The sequence below is a fragment of the Bubalus kerabau genome, chromosome 19 (assembly GCF_029407905.1).
Source record: "Bubalus kerabau isolate K-KA32 ecotype Philippines breed swamp buffalo chromosome 19, PCC_UOA_SB_1v2, whole genome shotgun sequence".
NCBI classification, from domain to species: Eukaryota; Metazoa; Chordata; class Mammalia; order Artiodactyla; family Bovidae; genus Bubalus; species Bubalus kerabau.
This window is the reverse complement of record NC_073642.1, coordinates 11,707,022-11,727,887: the sequence shown is the minus strand read 5'-3', so window position 1 is coordinate 11,727,887 and position 20,866 is coordinate 11,707,022.

The following is a 20,866-nucleotide window of genomic DNA, read 5'->3' as shown; positions in this document are numbered from 1 at the left end:
TGCATGCCTCAAATATCCAAGGGGCAAGAAAGAGGCAACAGGAGGGGAGAAACATGGGCAGAAAGGGGACCAGGAGAATTCTCAGGACTACTTTTCTCTAGGCTGAAAATTAGCCTAAGATTTGGTTCCACCAAAAATCATCTAGCATATTGTTAAGTCATATATGCTTCTAGATGCTGAGTTTGAAACAAATATAAAAACCTGATCAACATGCTAATAATTTAATTTTCAACTGTTCATGTGGAATTTAGCACATAATAGTCATCATTTCATTCTACCACAGGACTACAGTTTCATCAAAGAGCTCAACAGTTTTCCAACCCTAATATGCAAAGATATTCATATGATTATTTTACCATCAGGAACACAGTAGGCTTCATGTAAATTGGCTAGGAGGTGATTATGGAAAAGATAGAAGGGCAAACATGTCTCAACAGATTCCCCAGAAAATCAGGCCATATGTGATCTTTGGCAACCATATCATGAATGTGGTAAGTCACTGCTGAATCCTGAGGAAATTCTGAAGAAGCAGAGTTTGCAATTTTACCATTGTCATTTGGAAAGTTGAATCTTATTCTCACCTTTACAAAGTGAACCGAAAAAAAAAGTCAACAAAAAAATACAGCTGAAAAATTTGTTGGTTTAACATCATGAACTGAAGAATACAATATGACATATTTATTCATATGCTTGTTTTCAAATTAAAACAAAATAAATGTAAGGACATGCCTATATATTAGGTGACGCCCTTATTTTTATGCAAACATTTGAATCTTTTTATAGAAAGCTGTTTGGAAGCCCAACAGAGATCTACTGATATTTTAACACTCGTTCACGAAATCTGAAATTAAAAAAACAATGTAATTTTAATCATCATGAGGTTTCTGTTGGTAATTTCTCCAATTTTCAGACACAGAAAGAAACATCAAAGAATGGTAATACATTTGTAGAATTCTCAGGGTGCTTTGGGGTGAGTGTCGGGGGTGAAGGGAGTGAGGAAAAAGAGTGGTAAAATCAGTGACAAGTGATTAATAGTTCAAAGTTCCTGATGGCTTTTCTATGAGGAACAGACCTAAGGGGAATAGGATGAAATAGAACAGATATCCTCAATTAGCTTGTCCACACTCTCTCTGGGGTTCAGAAGGAGTACGCTCTCAAGGTGGAAGGGCATTTCAAGCCCCAAGCTCTCAAAGGCACTCCTCACATTTGGATGTCTCTGGATTCTGTTTGGTTATTGCCTCTCTCTCCCTGCAGCAAGCAGAGACATTGTTACAAAAAGAAGGGTTGTTATTGTTGCTGTTTAGGCGCTAAGTTGAGCCTGACTCCTCTGTAACCCTATGGACTGTAGCCTGCCAGGCTCCTCAGTCAATAGGATTTCCCAGGCAAGAATACTGGAGTAGGTTGCCATTTCCTTCTCCAAAGGATCTTCCGGGCCCAGGGATTGAACCTGCGTCTCCTGCTTGGTGGGTGGATTCTTTACCACTGAGCTACCTGGGAAAGCCCAAAAAGAAGGGTGTAGGTAGGCAATCCCCTGTAGCTGAAAGAGTATTCCTTTTAAGCCCCATGACTCCCAGTCAAATCATTTAACCTTTCCTAGCCTCAGTCTTCGAGCGACTTCCCTTTCATGCATTGGAGAAGGAAATGGCAACCCACTCCAGTGTTCTTGCCTGGAGAATCCCAGGGACAGTGGAGCTTGGTGGGCTGCCGTCTATGGGGTTGCACAGAGTCGGACACGACTGAAGCGACGTAGCTGCAGCAGAAGCAGCAGCCTCAGTCCTCACATCTGTGAAATGGAAACTTTATTTTGCTCTAGGATGAGGTTCGCAGGTGAAACATTAAAACCTGTAAGGCATTATGTGCATGGATGGAACTGTTATTATTCCAGGTTTCTCTCTCTCTGCTCTGTTTAGTTCACATGTGCCCACAGCTAAACAAAAAAACCCAGGACATATGTTTTGTCTATTATGAAGGCTCACTTGTGGATTCAATTTCATTGTCCTCCATGTTGAATCCTTTCCTTTGTCTGCTTTTCAGTTGATGGAGACATTTCACAACCGACCATGTTCAGAGACTCCAACTTAAAAGAAGGCCACTTAAAAAAAGTAAATATGAATCAGTACAAATCTCCAGAAACATAAAATAAACCTCACCAGCTTTCTACCACTAGTCAATGTCTCTGAAACCCAACTCAAACTCAGTGAAAAGACAGAGCGTTCCTTGAAAGGCAGGGTCGATCTCAAATGTGCACACCCTTTATGCAAAAAAACAAATTAGTTTCCATATCCGGGTCAATTTTAAATCAAAATCAATTGATGGATAAGGAAGCTATTCCAAAAACAAGAGGCTACAAAAAACAAACAAAACATCCTGCCGGTGCACCTGCTGGAGACGCTGTGTTGCAGGCTCCAGGTTTCCAGCCTAACCTGTATTTGATACGGTGTTGTTGCAGCTGTGGGACCAAGGTGGTTTATTTAAGTGGCTCCAAATGCCTGTCAGTGTGGCAACCAGCTGAATACATAAAACAGGCTCTCCAAACCCTTTATGGCCCAGGGTCAGAGTAAATGGAATAATAAAATCCAAATGCTTTTGTCTCATTTTCCATCACCCAACCCTTCCGCATAAATCTGCAGCTTCGCGGTGACCTTCATGTTCCGTGCGGGATGAGGCCGCGGGTTGGCGATACATTTGGTCTGCGTCTTAGGTCTTTAAAAGCTTTTTCCAATTAATTTTAACTGGCTTCCATAAGGATCAAGTACAGCTTCCTCCCTCCCGCCACCCTCCCCTCCCACCTTTTTAACCAGCCAAGTGGCAGAATGCTCTGGAGTCATACAACAGGTATCAACCCCATTATGCCCCGGATTGCCAAAAACAAAAACCTGATTCCAAGTACCCGGATGTCTTCTGAACCGCTCTACGTATCTTGATTTCCGCACCACAGAGATCGTCTTGGATTTTATCTGGTGGTCTCATCTGTAGCTGCTGCATCTCTATGAAAAGTTGGAAATGTATTACAAATTCCTAACTACAACCCTGGAGATGAGGGTGTTTGTGTTTGGAGAGAGCTGTTCAGTTGTTCGTGTAGGCATGTGGAAACACAGTGATACAAAACTGCAATGTCAAATAGGCTTGTCATCTTCCAAAGACCAAGACAGGAAGAGAGAATGAGTATTGCAGAACCTTTGAGAAGCCCAGAGGACTGGAAGAGAAGGTCGCAAGAAGTTGTGACTTGATGTCTCTTCCTGTCATCCGTGGCCCCTGAACTTAAGAAAGCAACAGCCCAGCAGGGAGCAACAGGAGGCACGTTTATTTTCATTCACCAGAGAAGTTCAGCTTCACGCCACACATGTATTTACTGCGTCATTTCTTTGTGCTAGCTGTGAGTCAGACCTCAGTAAGACACAACTCCCATTTGCCCAAGTGTCCACCGTCCACTAGGAAGGCAGTGGTCACAGAACTTGGCTAGGAAACAGATGTGATTCACATTGAAAAAGATGATTATTTTGGGGAAGGGAGCATTTAAATAAGAACTTTCAGCACGGAAGGATAAATTAGGATGGATAAGGAAGCTATTCCAAAAACAAGGGGCCACAAAAAGCAAACAAAAAATCCGCCACACATTTCATCACTTTCCATTCCACACTTAACGAACCCAGAATCGGTTAAACATAAGGCAAAAAGAAGCTACGTGAAGGTGACATTTTTTATTGTTTCAATGGCTGATGAACTAAATAAAACAGAAAATTTGGATCAAGCTTAGGAGAAAAGGTTCCCTGGACTACAGTCGCTATCATTCCTATCATCTAAGTTTGATCTGTGTAAGAACCTGGAGTGAGGGATTCAAAAGTCTAAAATACACATACAGACACTACCTAAAACAGATAATCAACAAGGGCCACCTGTCTAGCGTATGGCACAGGGACCTCTACTCAATATTTTGTAACAACTTATTAGGGAATAGAATTTTTAAAAATAAAAATATACATGTCTGTGTATAACTGACTCACTTTGCAGTCTACCTGAAACTGACACAACATTGTAAATCAACTATACACCAAAAAAATAAAAAACAAACAAAAACAACTCTCAGTCCTTTGTTTCCACCAACGGTTTGGGTTCCCTAATCACCACCACCCATTCTGGCCCCGCCTGCCATCACATTGGACACACTTCCATTTTGTCTTGGTTCTGCCACTTTTCTTTCTTATTTCTGAAGGTCTATTCCCTTTCCTTACAAATGCTTCTGCCTCTTCATCATTTTTGCCTCTAGAAAATGCAAAGAATATATAAGATAGGAAACATAAAAACGAAATCTGAAAATATACTTAAAAATTCTGTTTTGTTTCATAAACCTATAGAATGTTGGACCAAGAAGTGGTCTTGGAATCCATTTGGCTTTGACCTCCTTCATTTGGCAGGAATAAAGGAAACCTGAGGAAAGAGGTTCTAATCAAGAGATACATTGTCCAAAGCCATAAAATCAGTTAGCGGAAAGGCTGGCTGACCATATTCCACAACCGCCTCGTATTCATCTTTTACTCTGAATTGGCACTATGGTGAGTGTTTTCTAAATGGAGCTCTGTTAACTACCAACTTTTCTGTTCAAGAATTCTTCTGCCAGTGTACTGAGTCTGAATCACCGCATTTCATCACTTTCCATTCCAGACTTAACTAACCCAGAATCAGTGAAACATAAAGCAAAAAGAAGCTACGTGAAGGTGACATTTTTATTGTTTCAATGGCTGATGAACAAAATAAAACAGAAAATTCGAATCAAGCTTAGGAGAAAAGGTTCCCTGGACTACGGTCAGTATCATGTCTATGATCTGAGTTTGATCTGTGTAAGGGGGTGAGGGATTGAAAGGTCTAAAGCAATGGATGCCAGAAAAGAGATTTCAACATAAATTTTTTAAAATTGATTAAAAGGCTTAGCCTTGTGTAAATCAGTCCTGAAATTATTTAATAAGGTCTTTGAATGGTCCCATTTAAAGGACCAGGCATAAAGTCAGCAATGATGGCCCAAAACGTATATATCCTGTGTGTTTTCCTGCTTTGCAGGGAGTTCACCCACAAATGAATGAAATAATGGAATCCTGCAGCCCTTGAATGTCATCTGTGTCTACTCATTGAATCATCTTCATTCAAATTCAGCATGGATAATTCCACTGGAAAGAGAACTAAAAGATTTTTTTCAAGACAACCACTGAATTTCTTTTTCTTTGCTTCTCTTACCATTTTTAAAAGCATTTTTTACTTTTCCTTCTGGTTTTAATGGCTCATTTTTTAAAAATATTTATTATAAAGTATATTTCTATCCATATAAATTTTATTTAAAGTCTTTAGCCCATATAAAGTATTAAAAAATATGTATTATCCAAATGAATCTCTTGAGATTCTGAGGATGGCTGTGTGGTGTCATGAGTGTGAAATTTCAGTAAAAATATCTTTGGGTCCAAAATGCACCTGAACAAACCTGAACAGGTTGACTTAAAACTCTCTGATCATCAGTTTTCTCACCTGTGAAATGTGGATACTAAAACAAACCTTGCAAGGTTGTCAATAAGGATTACATGAGATAACATAAATTATGGATGTATATGATTCATGCGGAGAAGGCAATGGCACCCCTCTCCAGTACTCTTGCCTGGAAAATCCCATGGATGGAGGAGCCTAGTAGGCTTCAGCCCATGGGGTCGCTAAGAGTTGGATACGACTGAGCGACTTCACTTTCACTTTTCACTTTCATGCATTGGAGAAGGAAATGGCAACCCACTCCAGTGTTCTTGCCTGGAGAATCCCAGGGATGAGGAAGCCTGGTGGGCTGCCGTCTATGGGGTCGCACAAAGTCGGACACGACTGAAGTGACTTAGCTTAGCTTAGCTATACGATTCATGGGGTTGCAAAGAGTCAGACACGACTGAGCAACTGAACTGAACTGAACTGAGTGTATGTAATGGGTCAGTCAGTCAGTTAGGTCAGTCACTAAGTCATGTCTGACTCCTTGTGACGCCATGGACTGCAGCATGCCAAGCTTCCCTGTCCATTACCAAATCCCAGGACTTGCTCAAACTCATGTCCATCAAGTCGGTGATGCCATCCAACCATCTCGTCCTCTGTCATCCCCTTCTCCTACTGTCCAGCATCAGGGTCTTTTCCAATGACTCAGTTCTTCGCATCAGGTGGCCAAAGTATTGGAGTTTCAGCTTCAGCATCAGTCCTTCCCATGAATATTCAGGATTTCCTTTAGAATTGACTTGTTTGATCTTCTTGCAGTCCAAGGGACTCTCAAGAATCTTCTCCAACACCACAGTTCAAAAGCATCAATTCTTCAGCACTCAACTTTCTTTATAGTCCAACTCTCACATCCATACATGACTATTGGAAAAACCGTACCCTTGACTAGATGGCCTTTGTCGGCAAAGTGATGTCTCTGCTTTTTAATATGCTGTCTGGGTTGGCCATAGCTTTTCTTCCAAGGAGCAAGCGCCTTTTAATTTCATAGTTGCAGCCACCACTGCAGTGATTTTGGAGCCCGAGAAAACAAAGCCTGTCACAGTTTCCATTGTTTCCTCAACTATTTGCATGAAGTGATGGTACCAGATACCATGATCTTAGTTTTTTGAATGTTGAGTTTTAAGCCAGCCTTTCGCTCTCCTTTTTCACTTTCACCAACAGGCTCTTTAGTTCTTCTTTGCTTTCTGCCATAAGGGTGGTGTCATCTGCCTATCTGAGGTTATTGATATTAGTGAAAGAGGTATATATGTAATGGGTATATAATAACAATCTGTCTCTCTCTATCCCACTCTCCTTCTCTCTTACACACACACACACACACACACACACATACACATACACACTAATGTGTGATTTTACTGCTGTCTTCTTTTCCCATGTAACACCCAACTAACTATTGGCAGGCATGAGCTCCTTTGCCAGGTTAAATGCTCTCAGTTGCTTTGACTGTTTCATATTCCCTCAAAACCTAATCTCCTCTGGGTTTCCTCCAATTTTCTAATATCTTTCTTAAATAAGTGGACATTACTTTTATTCATGGGTTAACTAACAGGGGAAAGGATACTTAATAGGGAAAATGTAAAAATGTTGTCACTCAGTCACATTCAACTCTTTGTGACCTCATGGACTGTTGCCCCCCAGGCTCCTCTGTCCATAGGATTCTCCAGGCAAGAATACTGGAGTGGGTAGCCTTTCTCTTCTCCAGGGAATCTTTCTGATCCAGGGATCAAATCTGGGTCTCCTGCATTGCAGGCAGATTCTTTACCATCTCAGCCCCCAAGGAACCCCACTTAGTAGGGAACTTTGCATTAATTCAGCCTAATGTACATCAAAGTCTGGTAGCTCACTCTATTTAGGAAGAGTATGGCCAATTTGTAACTTAGGAAGAAAGGATAGTCAATATTATCCTGGCCATGGTCATAGCTGACTGCCCATGTCCACATTACACAATTAAAAGCACAAGCCCTACCATTTCTGAATTTGAATCAACTGTAAACTCATGTTCCCTACTTACTTCCTCTGGCATATATCTCCATTGGTTGTAAAAAATTTTGTCTAGGCTCAAAATCCCTTTTGTATATAAAATTGAATTTTTCAGATGAGCTTTTAACAAAATGAAAGGAATCTGTAACAGATGAGCCCAGTTTCTCTTAAGTCAAATGTAGATTTTAGAAATAGGGAACCAAATGTTTTGTCCAAAACTTAAAGTCTTCTTCGTGGATGGAGATAACTTTACATCATATCAATAGAACTGAGCAGAGTCTGGGAAAGCATAGATTCTTTTCAGGCTGTAACTCTATTACTTATACCAGCAAGCCTTGGCTTTCACCCACTTTGACCTCTGGGGATGTCTGCATGTGTGTACTCAGTTGCTTCAGTCATGTCCAACTCTTTGCCACCGTATGGACTGTAGCCTACCAGGGTCTTCTGTCCATAGGATTCTCCAGGCAAGAATACTGGACTGAGTTGCAAAGCTCTCCTTCAAGGGATCTTCGCAAACTAGGGATCAAACCCACGTCTCTTACATCTCCTGCAGGCAGGTTCTTTAACACGAGTGCCACCTGGGAAGCCCACTGAGGAAGAGCGGAGGGCTTCTGAAAGAATGAAGTGGCTGGGCTAAAGCAGAAACAAACTCAGTTGTGGACATACTGGTGGTGAAGCCAAAGTCTAATGCTGTAAAGAAAAATATTGCATAGGAACCTGGAGTGTTAGGTCCATATGAGGCTGGAAGATGAGTCCACCAGCTCAGAAGGTGACCAGTTCTCTGAAGATCTACAACACCTTCCAGAACTATCACCAAAAAAAAGATGTTTTCATCATAGGGGATTGGGATGCAAAAGTAGGAAGTCAAGACATACCCAAAATAACAGGCAAGTTTGGCCTTGGAGTATAAAATGAAGCAGGAAAAAGGCTAACAGAGTTTTGTCAAAAACACACTCTGGTCATAGCAAGCACCCTTTTCCAACAGCATAAGAGATGACTCTACACATGGACATAACCAGATGGTCAGTACCAAAATAAGATTGATTATATTCTTTGTAAACAAAGATGGAGAAGCTCAATACAGTCAGCCAAAACAAGATGTGGAGCTGACTGTGGCTCAAATCATGAGCTCATTATGGCAAAATTCAGGCTTAAGTGGAAGAAAGTAGGGAAAACTACTAGGCTCTTCAGATATGACCTAAATCAAACTCCTTATGATTATACAGTGGAGATGATGAACAGATTAAAGGAATTAAATCCAGTAGATGGAGTGCCTGTAAAATAATGGACAGAGATTTGTAATGTTGTACAGGAGGCAGTAACCAAAACCATCCCCAAGAAATGCAGGAAGGCAAAGTGATTGCCTGAGGAGGCTTTACAAATACATGAGGAAAGAAGAGAAGTGAAAGGCAAGGGAAAAAGAGAAAGATACACCCAACTGAAAGCAGAGTTCCAGAGAATAGCAAGGAGAGATGAGGTCTTCTTAAATGAACAGTGCAAAAAAAAAAAAAAAAAAAAAAATAGAGGAAAACAATAGAATGGGAAAGACTAGAGGTCTCTTCAAGAAAATTGAAGATACCAAGGGAATATTTTATGCAAGGATGAACACAATAAAGAACAGATATGGAAGAACCTAACAGAAGCAGAAGAGATTAAGAAGAGGTGGCAAGAATGAACAGAAGAACTGTACAAAAATAGATCTTAATGACTGAGATAACCACAATGGTGTGTTCACTTACCTAGAGCTAGATACTCTGGAGTGTGAAGTCAAGTGGGCCATAGGAAGCAATACTGCAAACAAAGTTAGTGGAGGTGATGGGATTCCAGCTGAGCTATTTCAAATCCTAAAAGATGATGCTGTGAAAGCGCTGCACTCAATATGTCAGCAAATTTGGAAAACTCAGCAGTGGCCACAGAACTGGAAAGAGTCAGCTTTCATTTCAATCCCAAAGAAAGGCAATACCAAAGAATGCTCATACTACCATACAATTGTGCTCATCTCACATGCTAGTAAGTTTATGCTCAAAATCCTTCATGCTAGGCTTCAGCAACACATGAACTGAGAACTTCCACATGTACAAGCTAGGTTTCAAAGAGGCAGAGGAACCAGGAATCAAATTGCCAACATTCTTTGGATCACAGAATAAACAAGGGAGTTCCAGAAAAACATCTGTTTCTGCTTCATTGACTGTGTTAAAGCCTTTGAATCTGTAGATCACAACAAACTGTGGAATATTCTTAAAGAGGTGGGAGTACCAGATCACCTTACCTGTCTCCTGAGAAACCTGTAGGCAAGTCCGAAAGCAACAGTTAATATCAGACATGGCACAACTGATTGGTTGCAAATTGAGAAAGAAGTGTGACAAGGCTGCATATTGTCACTCTGCTTATTTAATTTATATGCAGAGTAGATCATGTGAAATGCCAGGCTAGATGACTCACAGGTTGAAATCAAGATTTCCAGGAGAAATATCAACAACTTCAGATATGCAGATGATACTACTCTAATGGCAGAAAGTGAGAGGAACTAAAGAGCCACTTGATGAGGGTGAAAGAGGGGAGTGGAAAAGCTGGCTTGAAAGAAAGTGAAAGTGTTAGTCACTCAGTTTTGTCCTACTCTTTGCAATCCCATGAGTTGTAGCCTGCTTCTGTCCATGGAATTCTCCAGGCAAGAGTACTGGAGTGGGTGGCCCTTCCCTTCTCCCGGAGACCTTCCCTCACCAGGGATCAAATCAGGGTCTCCTGCATTGCCAGTAGATTCTTTACTGTCTGAGCCACCAGAGGCTTGAAACTCACATTAAGAAAAATTAAGGTCATGGTATCCAGTCCCGTCAATTCATGGCAAAAAGGAGGGGAAAAAGTGGAAGCAGTGACAGATTTTATTTTCTTGGGCTCCCAAATCACTGTGGATGGTGACTGCAGCCTTGAAATTAAAAGACACTTACTCCTTCAAAGGAAAGCTATGACAAACCTAAACAGTGTATTAAAAAACAGAGACTTCACTGCTGACAAAGGGGCATGTAGTCAAAACTATGGTTTTTCCAGTAGGCATGTTCTGATGTGAGAGGTGGTCCATAAAGAAGGCTAAGGACCAAAGAATTGACCAATTGCTTTCGAATTGTGATTCTGGAGTAGACCCTCAAAAGTCCCTTGGACAACAAGGAGCTCAAGCCAGTCAACCCTAAAGGAAATCAACCCTGAATATTCATTGGAAGCACTGATGCTGAAGCTCCAATATTTGGCCACCTGATGCAAAGAATTGACTCATTGGAAAAGACCCTGATGCTGGGAGAGATTGAAACCTAAAGGAGAAGGGGTCAACAGAGAATGAGATGGTTAGATAGCATCACCGACTCAATGGATGTGAATTTGAGTAAATTCTGGGAGACAGCGGAGGCCAGAAGAATCTGGTGTGCCATGGGGTTGCACAGAGTTGGACACGAGTTAGTAACTGAACAGCAACAACAAACAGATTTAGAGAAATGAAATATAAAAGCCACTTTTAATGGATTGCTTGGAATTTCTCTGGTGGTCCAGACTCCATGCTTCCCATGCAGGGGGCCCAGGTTTGATCCTTCGTCAGGGAACTAGATTCCATGTGCTTCAATTAAAAAATTCTTCATGCCACAACTAAGACCTGGCTCTGCTAAATAAAGAAATTATTAATTAATTTAAAAAATATGATTGCTCTGAGAAGAGATGATGGTGTGGGACACTGGCCTTGCCTGAAGCCTTTGTGCTAAAACTAAAATGTTTATGGTCCAACACTTAATTTTTGTGTTGCACAGAAAATTCTAGCTAGAAAATGTAAATATCAAAGTGTCCATTTTCTTTCAGGCCTAGGGGTGTTCATATGTGTGTGTTTGTGTGTGTGGTTATTGTTGTGTGTGTTTCTTGTGCTTATGTGTGTACATTGGTGTGTGTGTATATAATCATGTGTGTGTGCTTGTGTGTGTGTGTACCTTTTCATTTACTCATTTTTTTAGATTCATGTATCTCACACTGGCATGCTATAGCTCCAGTAATGCCCTGAATTTTCATGGTGCTTCCAGATTGCAAAGCTCTTGCCTCCTTTCATCTCTTTCTTTGATACATTTAGTATTAAAAAAAAATCTGTCAGCAAATGTTTGGGTATGGATAGAATTTCATTTCACTGATCAGTTTTAATTATATTTGTTTTAGTTTGGGAAGACTTTGAACAAAAATGGAGTTCCACAGAAATTACAGGACAGTATGAAGTCAAAACCTGGGATTTACTGATACTGACTAACATCTGCTCTACCTTAGCATGACCTGTTTGGCTCAGGAAGGCCTCTGTAAATTTCAATATCTCACATAAATTAACTAACAAATTCTTATTAGATATAAGATATTTTGTATTAATGATCTCAGATAAATTCTCTCAGTGAAGTTGGAGAGTAGGAATTATTGTGCCCATTTGTTGAAGAGAAAATTTAATACAAAAAAGTTGTGTAATTTTTCCAGTGAATCACAATTAGGCTGTAGCAAAGTTGAACTTCAAGCTCGTTATCTCAGTGGTTTTTTAACCCTGTGCTCTTCCCATCACTAAACCTCATTGCTCCCAGTCATCTCTTGACCTCTGGAGGTGTGCATGCGTCTCACTCCTCCTTGTAATCCCTCAAGATTCACTTTTAGAAGGAAGCTAGAGAACTTCAACCATATCCATGGACTGGCTCCAGAGAGAAATGATTGGTTTGCCTCTGCCTTTATTCCAGCAGTTAGATATGCTTCAGAAATTACACGCTGATAAGTTACCAAAATGATAAGCTCACTTGCCCACCACAGCTTGATAACAACCCCTTGTAGGCCCTATTCCCAACTTAGCCAAGACCCGCCTATACAAACCATGTAAAAAGCTTATTAGAGGTGAGCACATATCACATCAATTTCACAAGAAGACTAAGATAGTTAACTTGGATAAAAATATTTCAAATTCACTCATTTTTAAAAAATTTTGCATAGATACTGCCTAATAAAATAACCACCAATGAGAGCCATAATTTTTGCTGGAAAGAAGTAGATTCTAATTCTAAATGTTTTAATAACATGGCACAACAAGTGAAAAATAAGCCAGGCTATAACATAAGAACATGAAATAAAGAGATGACGGGGTGCATGAGGATGTCAAGGGCTATCACATACTCTTACCATGTGATTCAGTGATAGTACTGGGTGATATTTACCCAAATGAATTGGAGAATTATGTCTACACAAAATCTGCATACAATGTCACATGCATGCATGCTAAATCACTTCAGTTGTGTCTGACTCTTTGCAATTCTGTGGAATGCTAGGCTCCTCTGTCCATGAGACTCTCCAGGCAGGAATACTGGAGTGAATAGCAGCTTTATTCAGTTACCCTTCAGCAGGTGAATGGGTAAGTAAATTGTGGTGCATCCGGAAAAGGGAATATTATTCAGGACTAAAAAGAAAAGAACTATCAACCATGAGGAGACATGGAAGGATCTTAAATGCACGTCACTAAGTGAAATAAGCCAATTTGAAAAATCTACATCCTATATGATTCCAGGCATATGACATCCTGGAAAAGACAAAACTATGGAGAGAGTAAAAAGATCAGGGGTTGCTGGGAGTTATGGGGAGGGAGGGATGGCTAGGAGAAGCACAGAGGGTTTTAGGGCAATGAAACGAGTCTACATGTTACTGTAACGGTGGATGCGTGTCATCATACACTTGTCAAAACCCACAGAATGTACAATATTTAGAGTGAACCATAATGTCAATGATGGACTTTGGGTGATTACGACGTGTCACCGTGTGCTCATCAATTATCATAAATGTACCCCTCTGGTGGGGGATGCTGATAATGCGAAAGGTTGTACCTTTGGGGGAACAGGAGATTTATGGGAACTCTAGGAACTTGTCTCCCAATTTTGCTGTGAACCTGCTCTAAAAAATAAAATTGATGAATTAAAAATTCAGGTTTTCATTCCCTCATTTCAGTTGCCAGTCTATAACTAAAAATAAAAATGAAGTAATTATTTAAAAGTGAAAGGAGACAACTTTGGTGATGAGGAGCTCTCCTATTGCCTAATATGCACTTATTTTATGACCTCATCCCTGGATAGGGAGTGGTTTATAAGCCTGCAGTGTTCTCCTTTGGCCCAAGTCAGGGTATACGCAGGTTGGCTGTCATGCTCTCTGGAATTGCCAGGCCTCTTCAACTGGTCTATGTCAGAAGTCTAGTGACAGGGAGTTCTTTCCAGAAGCTGCTTCTGGAACATCTGGCTGCCCAGATCAAGTGTGCTGGCCATTTAACTTCACATTATGGGGCCAATAAAAAAGGCAGAGCACGAAAGAATTGATGCTTTCAAACTGTGGTGTTGGAGAAGGCTCCTGTGAGTCCCTTGGACTACAAGGAGATCAAACCAGTCAATCTTAAAAGAAATCAACCCTGAATACTATTTGGAAGGACTGATGCTGAAGCTGAAACTCCATACTTTGGCCTCTGATGCCAACAGCTGACTAACTGGAAAAATCCTGATGCTGGGAAAGATTGAAGGCAGAAGGAGAAGGGGGCCACAGAGGATAAGATGGTTGGATGACATCACTGACTCAATGGACATGAACTTGGCAAACTCTGGGAGATGGGGAGGGACAGGGAAGCCTGGTGTGCTGTAGTCCATGGGGTTGCCAAGAGTTGGACACAACTTGGTGACTGAACAACAGCAATGACAACAACAAATGGCCAAACATCTGGTCAGAGCCCAGTAGAGAGCCAAAAGTGAGGTGAAGGAGAGGAAATGTCCAAGAGGATGAGAGAAGATAGGGAGGAGAGGAGAAGATTTTTCTGAGGTTTGGAGTTTTACTAAGTACCAGCGGTCAAAAGTACTGCATCCCAGTCTTCAGTGCTCAGGAAGTTCTGCTCATCATGCCTAGCACACTGGTGGAAGTCTGGGGACCCTGGACAAAGGTAAGCAGTAAGGAGCAGCTCTAAAAGGCTTCTTTTATTAGCTGGCCACCACATGCTTCTCCTTAAGACAGCTTCATATCAATGTCATTGTTCCACTTGAGATGGAGGAAAGGCCGGGTTAGAATGAAACATGTTGGGGTGTCCAGGGACACCAGTAGGAAATCTCCTCTGCAAAGAGTTTATGGCCGAGCCCTGTTGTGCTTTGTGTCAATTGCTTTCAACGTTGAGGTCAGACACAGGAGCCAGGAGACTCTTCCTCTTGAAGGTAAATGTGCGTTTATTGTCTATAGACAACCTTGTCCTGACTACAAAAGATTACCCATTCTACCTGGGCTGCAGTGTTCTTGGGAAGACTCTGCTTTTCTGATGAATCCATCAGGGAGCCAGGCTGAGGCATATAAACAGAAGAAGAGAGAATTCTAAGTCCTTCCAAATGACATGGGCCAGCAGATGATTAGGCAATGGCCACCTGCCTCTCTTGAGAACAGGTAACAGCTATCTAAGAATATCACAAGAGGCCACTCCTGTTCTCAATGACCAAGGGAAGGGGGTTTTGTCCTTGGAGCTAATGAAATGGTTATAAATGATCACCGTTTTGGCTTTAGTTGCATCCCAAAGTGACAGAATATAACCACATCTATGAAATTATGCTGAACCCTAAGGAGCATGGTCGCCAATCCTGAACCAAGCTCTCTAGGGACAGTTTCACAATTCCTATATTTAAGAGCATCACTCCTCAGTGCTTCTTCGGAAACAGCACAGAGGGCCCAGAGCCTCCATATCACACGGTCCGTGTAGAATGAATCACCAGGACAAAAGTTCTTTGAAATAAGAACCTGAGGCCAAATGCCCTGGTAGAAGCAGGAGCTGCTAAAGTGACGGTGAATACAGTGTGTATCTGACTTCGCTAGGCTTTCAGACCTCTGTTCTGCACAGAACTTGGAGCCTTCCCAGGAACTGCTGGTGATGGAGTGGGACATTTTCCATTCGGAGCGGTGATTTTTATTATTATTACAGGCTTTTGTCAGTATTACAGAAATTGGGGAGAGAAAAAGAAAAGGGACTAATCACAAATGCTATTTACCAAACCACATTAGTCAAAATACTGCATTTTAAAACCCCTTAAGTTGTTATACATCATCATATAAGTCATCGCCAAGTAGTAATACAAATTCTTGAGAGTTATGTTGACATGGAATTTGTCAGCCGAAGTGCTGGAAAATTTACCTCTGCTCATATATCTGTAGTCATATCCTCCAAAGAAATTAACATATCATAACGCTAATATTTCAAGGTAATGTTTTCTCATGAGGATGCCATATTTTATCAGTTAATATCATCTGTGTAAAAAACTATTCAATTATAGTATCAAGCTATATATGATTAATATTGATTTCAGTATGGCAACAGGGACTTTGCAAGGCATGAGAGTTTTCCAGGCCACTCTGCAGAGAACCTGGGAAAAGAAATAAATTCATTTTCTGCTAAATAAATAAAGGTAAGTGAGTTTGGAACTCATGGAAAAAAAGTTAATAGACCCAATGAGAGCCAGCTGTCTTTACTAACGGTTCCAAAGCTTTGGAATTCTTCAAGGCAGGATTAGGGGTAGGGGCTCTGTGGAAGCCCCCGAGGTACGGTGAAGTTGAATGGCAATGGAAAGTGGGAACAAGTCCCTTTAAAAGTGCATGCAGATTGGAAGGCAGCTAGGACTCATCATCACAAAGAATTAGGGAAAATTGAAGAAGAATACCTAGTGTGTGTGTATGTTTACAATTTGTTCCCCAAAGCCATATATATAAATGGCTTCCCTGGTGGCTCAGCCAGGAAAGTGTTCACCAGAACACTCCTGCCAATGCTGGAGATGCAAGAGACATCAGTTCTATCCCTGGGTCAGGAAGATCCCCCGGAGAAGGAAATGGCAACCCACCCTAGTATTTTTGCATGGAAAATTCCATGGATAGAGGAGCCTGGTGGGCTACAGTCCATGAGGTTGCAAAGAGTTGGTTGGACATGACTAAGCACCCCCCTCCACACACACACACAATATGTCTTTACTGTCCTTACTGTTCATTCTTTTCACTTTTTGTTATCATTATCTTCTCCATAACGCTCTGGTTCTCTTCTTCATCACCTGCCTGCCTTCTCTGAAGTTGTACCACGTGCCTTTTAACCCCTACCTACTTTATACCTCCAAGATTTCCCTCCAAGTTCTAAAAATACCTCCTGAAATCTCAACCTTTCAGAAGGGCTTCCTGACTACGTCAATATTTACCAGAGTATTGCTTCCTACATAAACTCATGTCTACTTCTCCAGCTCTTGGCCATCTTTTGTCAACTTGCTTGCCTGTAACTTAAATTCACTCATATGAATGAACTCATATTAGTAAATTAATTTCACTCACTTGCACTCATATATGCAAAATAAACACACATACCCATGGATTCCCTGGTAGTTCAGCTGGTAAAGAATCCACCTGCAGTGCGGGAGACCCTAGTTTGATTCTTAGGAGAAGGGACAGGCTACCCGCTCCTGGTATTCTTGGGCTTCCCTCATGGCTCAGATGGTAAAGAATCAGCCTACAATGCGGGAGACCTGGGTTTGATCCCTGGGTTAGGAAGATCCCTTGAGGAGGGCATGGATTCAGAGCCCAGACCTAAAGCAGGTAAGGAGGGTAATCCCTGAAAGAGCCAGAAAGCTTTACTTTGCTTCACCGACAAAAGCATAACAGTAACCAGTCACTATGTAAACTCATGCCATTGGTCTTGATGAAACTCAAACTTGAGAAGGTGACCACCAGAGTTCTGATTCCAAACAAGAAGCTATGAGCTAGTATTCTGCCATATCTGAGTCTGAGGTATAACCAGAGGTATCAGAATATGAGTAAACAATCTTCATTAATCTGAGCATGTCATTGAGAGGTGATGCCTTAAACTCAAGTGACTTCTGAGTGTACGTAGTTAACAAATTAAGTGTTCAGAGTGGAGAACTCTATAGTTTTAAGTGGTTAGTAGTAACTTATTTGTTCTACATAGGAATAGTCTAGCATTATGATATTTTCTGAAAAGAAAAATCTACATCTGGATTTTTATGTGTAATCTTTCAGCTAAATATTAGAGATTTGATATAGCTTAAATAATTCATAATCTGCAGTCTAGATCTGATCTATAGTTTGCAGTTTGATGTAGATCTGTTTACTTCCTGCTCCTTCCCATCACTCAAAGCGTTGACAAGCATGGAATGAGCATGGTCTACCATTGGTAGACCACATGTAAAGCAGTTTAGATTTATTGCTTTACAATAGCATATGAGATTAATAAACAATCTCTTCCCATTTTATCTATGTTAGTTTCCCAAAATGTCTTCAAGAAGTATTGCTTCTACCAACTGCTAACAGATATTTCTTGAAAAATTCCACTGTCATGTAAGTCTTGGAAATGTTGATTAAAATAGTGGAAAGGAGATAGGAGTTCTGAACGACAGTATGAGAAGATCATGATACTCTTTTTCTAAAAATCAATGATAAAATTGGGCAAAATTATCTAAAGTAATCATTTCAGTATTCTGAAAATCAATCCAGGGCATCCAACAAACTAAAAACTGTTAAAGAACAACTATTAAAACTCAAGTAAGAGCAGATTTTCTCCTGAGGTTGTTTAGATTCCCCCTCTCTCCCCATCTTAGCTCTGTAGATTTCATAATTCTATGAAGGCCCACTGACCCAAAAGGTCATGAAAACCAATGGCTTCACTGACAAAAAGAATTGGCTTGGATTGGAAGACAGAAAAGCCCCATATGTAGAGATTTCACTGGCAAATAAAGGAAGAAGAGCAGTGATACAGCAAGCTGAGATTGCATTCTGGTTAAGGCAAGCAAAAAGATGTCAGAAACTTACTAGTAAGGTCTGGGAAATAAGACAGGCACCATGCACCTTAAGAAGCACCCACATCCCACATAACCCTGGCAGTTGGAAAGCCTACATACCTGCTCAAGGTTGCACACACTCAAAAAAAAAAAAAAAGAAAGAAAAATACCAGAGAGGTCCCTAACTAACATTGTATCTTCGGCTGAATATGAAGCCTTGTGCATATGTAGAGATGACATGGAAAACAAAAGCCAAAGAAGACTTTTAAATTAACTGTACTTTGAGTGAATTTCCTGACCCCAGACACAAGTGCATCAGCAAAGAGTGAAAGCCTTACTGGCTAAAGTATTTGAGAACAACTTAGGACCAATCACTGGCTGAGTTGCCCATTAGAATCAGGATAGACTTACAGACTCGGACAAACTCTAGAAATCCAGAATTAAAAACAAGAACAAAATTGCACATACAAAAAAAAAAAAAAACCCTTAGAATGACCAATAGCTGTACACTGAGAGGAAACTGGAATGCAAAGAATTCTTCCTGGAAAATCATTGAACAAACAAACAAATAGCAACAACAGTGTGTGTGTGTGTGTGTGTGTGTGCATGTGCACGTGTGTGTGTGTGTGTGTGTGTGTGTGTGTGATTGGGGAGGGGAGGGTCAGAATCCAGAGTTGCTAAAATACATTATCAAGCAAGTCTAGTTTTCTGCAAAAATATATAGGACATGCAATAAAACATTAAATTGTGATCCATTTGTGTGAAGAATGGTCAATATAAACTGTCTCTGAGGAGATCCAGATGCTAACCATAGCACACAAAGACTTCAAATTAGTTACTTAAAATATGTTCAACTAATTAAAGGAAATAATGCTTGAAGAATTAAGGTATGATAGCAAAAACTTATCAAGGAGAAAGTATTAATAAATAGAAAAATATACTACTAAAATGCATATATTATGCATATTTTAATATATCTATAATGTACATTGTGAAGCATATATATATATACACACATACATTTTTAAATAAAAAAATGAGAGGGACCAAATGGAGATTCTGGAGTTGAAAAGTGCAATAGTGTAAAAGTGTTAAATAGATAGCTACTAGGAACCTGCTAGAAAGCCCAAGAAGCTCAGCGCGGTGCTCTGTGGTGAGCTAGAAGGGTGGGATAAGGTAGCTGGGAGGCAGCTGAAGAGGGAGCAGGTGCGTGTATGCGTACACCAGGCTCACTTTGCTGTGCAGCAGAAACTAGCACAACAACGTAAAGAAATTTTACTTCAATAAAAAGAGCTTTTGGTTTTTAAAAAATGCAATAACTGAAATAAGAAATTTACTAGAGAAATTCAAGAGCAAATTTATCTGGAAAATAAGTCAAAAATAGATCAAGAGAAGTTATTTAATTCAAAGAACAGAGAATGAAAAAAAATGAATAAAACCTCAGAGACCTATGGCAGAGACCTATGGTACACCATCAAGCATATCAACACATATTTCATGAAATTCTCAAAATGAGAAAAGAGTGAGACTGAGAAATAGCAGGAAAAAAAATTAATGAAATTATGGTAAAACCTTCCCAAGTTTGCTGAATAGACAGAGCACGTAAAATTTTGGGGAGGGTCAGTGAAATTATTCTATATGGTACTATAATGATAAATCTATGTTATTGTTATGTATTTCTCAAAAGCCTTAAAATGTGTAACCACAAGACTTAACTCTAGTATAAACTATGAAATTCGGATAATAATAATGTATCAGTGTAGGTTCATCAGCTGTAAAATTGTACCATTATGAGGTGGGATGCTGACTGTGTGAAGGAAAAAAAGGTATGTGGGAACTCTCTGTCCTTTCTGTTCAGCTTTGTTCTGAACCTAAAACTACTCTAGAAAATAAAGCCTCTTTTTAAAAAAATCCAAAATTTTTGATGAATAACCTTAATGAAAGCACATCCAAGAAGCTCAACAAACTCTCAGTAGAATAACCACAAAATCCACATCCATTCATATCATAGTCAAGTGGTTTAAAGTCAAAGGAAATCTTGAAAGTAGCCAAGAAAAATGTCTTATCACATATGACACAGAAAAGACAAATAGAAAAAGATGGAAGTAAATCTATTCATATGAATAATTGCATTAAGTCACAAGGTAGACCATGAGCAGAAAATAAGTCTCAATAAATGGATTGGAATCACACAAGATATATTTTCTGACTACATGTAGTTCAAATAAAAGTCAACAACAGAAAGATTTGAAGAGTCCCCAAGTACTTGGAAATCAAATGCATATTTTTAAATAATTCATGGATAAAAGAAAAAATCACAAAGGAAATTAGAAAATATTTTGAATGAATTAAAGTGAAAACATGATATATCAAATATATATTATATATGACTATATTATCAAAGAATAAAAATTGCAAATCAGTACCTACTTATATTATAAAAATCTAAGAAAAGACTATATACTAAAGTCAAAATCAGCAGAAGGAAGGAAATAATAAAGATTAAGTTAGAACTCAATTAAATAGAAAAAAAAACTTTTCAAAAAGCAGATAAG